At 34.0% G+C, this 9,220-nt stretch overlaps 1 protein-coding gene across 1 annotated transcript in view; it reads left to right on the forward strand.

Annotated features, from left to right (window-relative positions):
• LOC106460390 (paired box protein Pax-5-like) overlaps positions 1 to 9,220 on the forward strand; it is a 58,791-nt gene that overhangs the window by 43,844 nt on the left and 5,727 nt on the right. The window lies entirely within an intron of this gene.

Below are 9,220 nucleotides of genomic sequence, written 5' to 3' on the forward strand. Positions count from 1 at the left end.
GTACAACGTTGTACCTGATGATGACAAAACCTTGTCGAAACGTTGTCTCCTAGCATTATAAGTTATTAATTTGTATAAGAATTATTTAGAAAAAAATATGTTAACTATTTTTACGAAATTGGTTGTCTGAAACTAGTAGAAATATAACTCTGTTGTAGTCCTTCATAGAAGGTAGCACTAAATTAAAAACAAGTGTCAATGTCTGTAAAAACAATGAACAAGTTTCATTTATAAAGTTGTTTATTATTCTACAATATGCGGTTGACAAGCAAAGGTATATTAATTTTAGATAATTCGAGACGTATTATTATTATAATCTAGTCTACAAAACTTAAGTTAAAGTATACAAGAAACTCTAATTCTAGAATAATATACGAACAATTAAAAAGAAGCAAGTCAAGTCCAAGTAACGCTACGATCGAGTATTTATAAGTCTGGAATAATTTATTTTAATATTTTGAGATAACTTAAGTTTTACACATTGAATCCAAAGTTCTTTATTTTTTGAATATATATATATGTGTGTATAAAAATTGCTTCCAGGACTTTGCGTGTTTTTCAGCCATTTTGTACTGATGGTCTACTATCTCTGCATGCTATCTATATTTTATCACCTTGTTTGAAAGAGGAGGTTTTCTTATCAATAAATTACGGTAAACATAATGGTGACGGACTAAATCTACTATTTTTACCCTTTTCCATACTTAAAATGTTTCCTTTATCTGATAAAATATTGAGTTCACTAATATAAGATACCAACAAAGTATGTTTTGCTGGAATAGAAAGTAAAATCACTTAAAAACCAGAGAGAAAAGGAACGATTTATCACATGTCTATATAAGTAAACCTTTTTCGTGTTTATCAAAGTTAATCAAACGTTTCGTTGAATTTGATTTGTGAAAATAAGTTTTTACATGCGTGTTGGTGTCGTTAACTGATAAAACGCGTATATAAAATGGTTCAAGCTAATAGGATAAAAAAAGTCTTTTGTGGTATTTGTTTCACGTATAAAGCGTGGTTCACATATTTCGTTGTCTGTCATCTTTCGTACTGCTTCCAAATTACTGCCGTTTCACTGTATGTTTGTTCGTGCTGATTAATGAGATGTAATAATCTACATAGAGCTGTCTCTTATACCACACAGACTCTAAATCCTGTTTTGGGATTAACATGTTTCCTAATCTCATATGATCAGGGTTTTGTTTTATAAACGTAAAAAAAGCATTCTTAGAAGAATCAACAAACTCTAAGGGCGCAGAGATGTTCCATTGATTATAAGCTATTTGGAAGAAGATGCAGAAAAGGGGATCGTAAGCCTAAAGAGATTAAAGCAACCATTGATTGACCTAAGCTTATAAGATGTAGTCTCGATTTTTTTTCAGCGTTCACTCGCACATGTGTGTAAATATCAACTTAAGGAATTTACACGTTTGTCACATTTTACTGTTCAATTTGTCTTTCATCTTTTGGAATTCGGAGAGCAAGATTTGAGCTTTTAGAAAAATAATATAAACAATTCATATTAACTGTCAACTATTATTGCATTTATTTTTAGGCTCCTTTTTCTTCTTATTATGAAACTGTATATATATATATCGTATTATAAATACTACTAAACTATTTTGAAACCATTCTGAAAGTAGCTATTATATTGAGAAATGTTAAGAACTTGGAATAGTCAACAAGTTTGTTTGTTTGTTATGGATTTCGCGCAAAGCTACACAAGGGCCATCTGCGCTAGCCGTCCCTAATTTAGAAGTGTAAGACTAGAAGAGAGGCAGCTAGTCATCACCACCCACCGCCAACTCTTGGGCTACTCTTTTACCAACGAATAGTGGGAATGACCGTCACATTATAACGCCCCCACGGCTGAATGGGCGAGCATGTTTGGTGTGACGGGGATTCGAACCCGCGACCCACAGATTAAGAGGTGAGCACCCTAACCACCTGGCCATGCCGGGCCTATAGTCAACAAGGAGTAGTATAAATTAGAATTTCACAAACTCCCGTTTGTGAAGAGTTTTTGAAAACATAATAATTCTTACAAATAATTTAAAATAAATGTGGTTATGTTTAGAAATTTCCCAAGATATATACAGAGGATTATTTGCACTTTATAAGCAGGATTTGCATAAAGTAATACAATAGTGTGTCTACGCAGATGCAAATCTTGCCCCACGGTCGACATAACTTGTTAAGTGGACAAGGGAAAGCGCGTGGATTTGTTATACTTAAAAGATTAGCTGAAACAATCACATCAGAAGATTTGGGAACAAAACTAGATCAATGGATCGTAGGATTGATAGATGGGTGAAAGCAAAAGGTTCGTTTTCACTAACTTCAGTCAAACTGGACCTCTTTTTACTAATGGAGTACCTCAGTGGTCAATGCTTGCTGTTTCGTATTTACATTAACGATATTGGTTTGGGAAATAATTAGTAAACTAGTAAAGTTTGCTGACGACATTAAACCCTTGGGTATTTTCTAGCTGTACTGAGGATGTTGAAGTATTACGGAATAAATTGAATCAATTGGTTATTTGGGCCAGTATTTGGCAAATTACCTTTAATTATAGTATATTCAAGGTTATCCATTTGGGTTATCATAATTTTGATTATACGTTTAATATAAGTAGGAAACTACTCAGTAATGTGATTGAAGAAAAGGATTTAGGCATAATGTATGGATGTCACTCAAGCCATCGAAGCAGTTCTTTGTTGCTAGTGGTAAAGCATACATAATTTAAAGTGTATTTAGAGATAGATATTCGGAGGGTTAAGGATATTAAAACAATTTTGAATATATAAATCAGCAAGTAACGTGACAACCACAGCCGATATAAAATCGCGATGGAAAGGAATGTATCAGAACTACGTTTTACATAGTTTGACGTTACGTAGATACTATGATGTCTTCGAAAATTTATCGCTTTTGGGAAGGGCATATAACAGTCTTTTTCGACGCAAAATATTCATTCTCTTAAATCATAAAGATGTGTTCAGGTAAGAGATTCAGAATTTATAACACGGGAATACACTTATACTTAACAGCATTGGAAAGCAGAGGCATGAGGATCAATTTGGAGTACCAGGACCATCCAGAAAGTGACTTGTAACAATTCGTACCTCAACGTAGTAAGCAAAGTGTGGCGTCTTCTAACAGATGAGAATCCCGAACACAAAGATCAGTTTTAAAAGCTGTCCACGTCACCCAGGCAACAGTACGCAGCATAATCAAGAAGGAATTCTATCTGGAAACGAATCCAACATGTTGTGGGTTCACCAAGATAAGACTTCCAGTCACACATCTCAAGCAGCTGTATAATGAAACAGTTTTTCAAATTATTCCATACGAAGACATACCGGTCAAGTCGCCTATGGATCTCTGTGCGACCGAACAGTTGAAAAGTGTGCTGGAAACCACCGTCCTCATACACTAGATAGTTAATGGAAAGCCACAAGGATGAATAGTTTGCTTTGGATATGATAACTTTACGACGAAGTCTTTTGCAATGGAAATTATGCCGCAGGACTACTGTCAAGCTGCGCGATCGTAAGCTAGAGCATGATGGAACGTGGGCTACATGGACTATAACGATGTGTTGAGGCTCCAAAACTGTCTTGATTTAACGTAGTCAATCTCTGTAGTGATTGCAAATCACAAGAAGTAATAATTTTTCTATAGAAAACATCAGTTAGGCTTCACATGGTTTCATTTCCTTATGTAAGAAAGGATATTCAATTACTGGAAAATATTCAGAGAAGGGCTATTGGGATGATTTCACTTCTTTACCTTCTTTCGTCAAGAGAAAATAAGTTTAGAAAAGAAGGGAAAGAGGTGATTTTTTTAAATGTTTACAGAATTATCCTTGAATCGATAGGATAAAGTCGTCCGATTTCTTTTTCCTTATATCCTGAAGATAATAAGGTCATAAGACACAAATTGAAGATTTGGAGAAGACAGACTATTCTCCAGTTAAGTCAGTTTTATTTTTATAAGAAGATGATTGACTAATGGAATGAGTTGCTGTCAGTAGTGGTGGAGGTAAAACTTTACATGAGTTTAAGATGGACATGATGATTTCATCAAAAAATAAATGGCGGATTTAAGTTTCTATTGTTCTCAAGAACTGGTATGTAAGGACAGTCTTGCAGGATCAAATGGTTCCTTGCTGTCCGTAGGTAATGTTATGATTTGCATCTATACGTTTGGTTGACATTCCCGGGATATTTTAAAAAATCCGCCATGGGTGACTTACAACTTAAGAATCGTAACACGGCCCTTTCCGTGGAAAACACAAGCATAGCGAAACTTTTAAACCATTGAGATTCGAAGGACACAACTTTTGGAAAACGGAAGCTTTCAAAAAAGCTCGCACAGCAGAGCAGCTAGAACAATAGTGGCTTCAGATATACAATACCCCAAGTCAATACATAGAAACTCCCTCACCCGCAAAGTGAAAGTTATAGATGTGAAGGGTCCTACCCAAAAAACTACTGTGATGATGTTCGACATATCCTCTGACATTGTTAGCAATATTGTAAATAGGAATTCGAAATCGACGAAGGCTAACAATCCAAAACTTCACAAGCTTTCAATCACTACTCAAAAATAACGGATGTTTTCACGTGAAAGATGGCCGAAGAAACTAGAATCACAGCAAATCCAATTGACCACATACTTGTCAAGTATCTTGGTGCAACTTAATAGACTTTGGTCAGCTTAAATATGGTCTTTAAACCGACATCTGTGTAGAGTGAAGGATCTGACCCCTAGGATCCACTTTCCACCTTATATTAGTAATCTAATTTTCAAGTCATGTTATTCTCTTCATTTACCACTTATTATCTATCTTTATAGCCGTGTAATCTTTACTGTCTTTTCTCCGCTTTATATTAGAACTCTGTTCGTTTTCTTTGGTACATTTCAATTCAACTATGGAAGTCATCACTTGGTTAATGATTTTATTAATAAGCTTATCAATAAAGTTGAAACCTGATAGTTACTATGTTGTAAGTTCATCGTTATTCATTACTTCTCTGTACAAAAATAGTGGTCTCTATTCTTAATTCTTTTTCACATGAAGCTGTGGTTTTAATTATTGACATCTATTTACAAACATATAGTATTTACTCTCCCTAACTTTCTATGTAGAAGTCTTGTGGCTTTACAGCCCATTTTTCTCTCTCTACAACTGTGTTTTTGAAGATATTTGAATTGCACACGAGAACACAACTTTATTAAAAGCTTAAATATTACAATATCCAAGTGTTAAGATACTACAGTTTTTTTTCTCTATAATTCCAAGTGACAAATTCGGATTAGCCAAAATTATATTTTTATACTTCTGGAGTATTTTCTATAAAATTAAAATCTAAATTGCAATATTTACTAAAAGGTGGCGCCATCTTACCCAATAACATTTGTAATGACATTTTAAGGAAAATATAAATTTCAAAATAATGATCCCTGTTTTTACATTTTATCCTGAAAGTAGACGAAATCTTATTCTTCGTTGCAAGAGAAAAATCTGTCTACGTCTAATACTCACTCACTAATGATAAGCACTCATTAGTGATAAGTACTCATTAATGATAAACACTCACTAATAATAACCACTCATTAATGATAAAAGCTCACTAACGTTTGTATTTTCATTACGCGAAAAAAGATTACTCTGATGAAAATATGGCTATTCTTGTAGTAGAAGTAGCATCTGTTGTTCTTAACTAAAACATTTTCTAAGACTTATTGTGATATAGTTTCGGATCTAGTTGCTAAACTTATACTACCCAGTTTATTCTTTTATTTTCATTGCCTTTAATGTATTTATTTATTTATCTTCACGCTGCCTTCGTTGTTTATTTTCGTTATACGTTTTCAGATTTCAGTAAACAAAGAATCTCACATTAAGTGATAGGTTCATGACTGTGTTTGTGGCAATCAAGCGTTTTTAATTCAGTTGAGCAACAATGATGTTGTTTGCAGCTGTTCTGTCACTAAGTAACAATGACACTGTTCACAGATGTTCTGTCACTTTATATATGATTTTAACTTCTCGCTCTACTGAAGGTCGCTTCTTCGAACTTTGCTGACGTACAGTATCTCTAAACTAATGCTCTTTTTAAGTTGAAACTATGTAAGTAGTATTTGCATGCTTTTAGTCTATGTTCTCCTAATGACTTCTCAGTTCACTGAAACGTTGTTTAAGTTTCACTTATAAAAACTCTACGCCTAAATCTATTGTATCATTATAGCCAACCAAAACCTTATGCGAATATAAGTGGACACTTTTTAATACATAAATAGATGTTGCACTCTATTCTAACCTACATCCATTCCCTTGTAATCTTAGAGTATAAAGTTCACTTTGCTAGTAGTTAGTTACAACTCTCCTAAATCTTGTAATTTCCAGACTTAAACCTAGTGTCCTAATATGCTACTTTTCAGTCCCTAACTTTAAATACAACTCCGCTACTACCTACAGCAAGAATTATTATTGTAAAAAATGCAGGACTCGCGAGTTCTTTTTAATTATTCTATTCAAACTCAATGTCTAACAGAGGAGCATGCGATGATATCGCTTTTTTGTCCTCACAGAAAATGGACTTTTGAGCCCTATCAACACGCAAGAAGCAAAATCCATTATGGGTCCTCCAAGCAATATCTTACACTCTAATACTACAGGCCTCCCTTATCAAGCAGGTGTGTGAAGAGGTCATCTTGAAGTAAAAATCTGAAACTGATGACTGAAAATAACACTCATATAACATTTGTTTGTTTGTTTGTTTTTTAAGCACAAAGCTACACAAAGGGCTATCTGTGCTCTGCCCACCACGGGTATTGAAACCCGGTTTCTAGCGTTATAAGTCCTGAGACATATAACATTTAAAAGTATTATTCTATTAGTGTGAGAGTTCTTGAAAAGAGCGATTGGTATATTACTTGAAAAAGGAAACCTCCACTTTCGCATATATACACACTATGATCTTATTCAACTAAAAAAATATTAAATTAATTGAAAATCAATATCTATATTTGTTATTTATTGAATAGTATCATAACTCGTATTTATTTTACTATTTTTTTAATTGCTTTTAACACACTTGCATTCGAATACTTTGCAAAAGAAATAATTGAAGGACAATTTAAAACTATTTCATTATAAATTTTAATTATGTGATTAGCATAAAACAATGTGAAATATTTAGTTGACTAATATTTTTCTTCGAAGTTTAGTGACATATTTATTAGGAAAAATCAATCTTCCACTGTGCTGTATTTTGATTTTTGATACACATATATATATATATATTACAGTCTTGGCCAAAATGTTTACATACTTTTCTAAATTAATGTTATTGTCTACATGCATAGAGTAGTTATTGAGTAAATGCCTAAGTAGTATGATCAGTTGTTGTACGATCTGTTATTCTGGTCTGTATGAGTTGTTTTGAGAATTTGTTCCTCAAACCACACACATACACACCTATTTTGTATCAAAGGGTGTGCTTTTAGTATAATTTTTTCGAAACAGATCAACGCTTTCTTCAGACAATGTCTCTGTACTTGGTGTAGAATGATGCTTCGTTACGTGTCAGAAGTTATAGTACATCTGATTGTTCGACTGTACAAAAATGGTATGAAGCAAATGGACATTGCCAAAACAATAGAGTACCCCCAGTGTACTGTATCCAGAATACGAAAACATCATCAAACTACAGGAAACGTTGTTCCAGGAAAGTATACTGGTAGACGCTGAAAAACTCTACCCGATATGACTGTCTTTTAATCAGGTTAAGATCTTACGACAGGAATGGTATGATCACGTTCATTCCAGGGTATTCAGAGGAGCAGTTAATATAAGACTGACCAAACAAGGTTATTTTGCAAGAAGGGTTATCTGTAAACCGATATTAACCAGATTTCTTCGCCGTCACCGTGTTACTTGAGCAAGACAGCATGCCAGCTTTCAGTTAGGACACTGGCGACATGTCATCTTTTCAGATGAGTCCTGTTTCTGGCTTGTTAAATCTGATGGCAGGAATCGTGTTCGTCTTTTTCCTAGAGAACAGTAGATGTTTGGACAGCTACTCATCATAGTGGAAATACTGCTCTTCATATTCTCCAGGTAAACATCAATGGCGTCTCCTACAGACATCACATGGAGACGATATTTTTGCCATTTACTAGGGCAAGGTTTGGCAATAACTTTGTGTTCCAGGATAACAATGCCAAATGCCCACAATGCACGTACTGTACAGGATTACAGGAGGTCGTTACAAGATTTCCATGACCAGCATAATCTCCAGATTGTAATCCCATTGAGAACTGTTGGCAGAACTGACCCAGAATATTGCTAACCACGACCCTAAATCAGCTACTGAAATTGAGTTGCAGCGCCTTCTAGTGACCAATTGGAACAAAAACATAGTGTATTACAGCAATGACCTCATCGACAGCATGAGAAGTCGCCTTGCGGTGGTTATTAGAGTACGAGGAGGACCAACCAAATACTGAATATTTAATATGAACTGATATAAGGTTACGGACGCTATTTATAATTATTTGATGATATATTTTGTCATTATATATGTTTTGGTAAGGTTTTGTTGTGATAGGTGAAATGCTGAATATTACATCTTTTTACATTTTTCTTACACAAATTACATACGTAGATGTTTAATATAACTTTTTTTCTCATTTTGACAGTGCTAAGTCTATTTGTATTCTGTCTTAATAATAATGATCAAATTTGTTACAAAATATGCAAACATTTTGGCCAACCTTACGAAAAACAATAAGTGTAAAAAAAATTACAATATGATACTTTAACCATGGTTCTATTTTAGTTTTACATTGTTAGGATTTATTTAGACCATTTTGTGTATCCCCATTTTTTCTCTATCTCTGATTCTTTGGGAAAAACGAGCGGCAGCGGTGTGAAAGGCTGGGCGCGTGATTAATCTAGCTTTGAGCTGTTGCTTGGCCTTAACACTAATTATACGTTTACTTATTAAACATTTTGAAATGTACGATGCTAAGGTGGTGATATAAACTATTCAAATTAAAAATGAAAGTCCTGTTAAAATTAGGAATTAAACATGTATGGTACCGAACTAGGGACTGAAGAAAACTTTATTATTTGATTTCTTCACCGATTATACTTGTTTCTCCACTGACAAAACTTTATATACCAAACACCTAACAAATAAACACT

The sequence above is a fragment of the Limulus polyphemus genome, unplaced genomic scaffold (assembly GCF_000517525.1).
Source record: "Limulus polyphemus unplaced genomic scaffold, Limulus_polyphemus-2.1.2 Scaffold763, whole genome shotgun sequence".
Classification (NCBI taxonomy): Eukaryota; Metazoa; Arthropoda; class Merostomata; order Xiphosura; family Limulidae; genus Limulus; species Limulus polyphemus.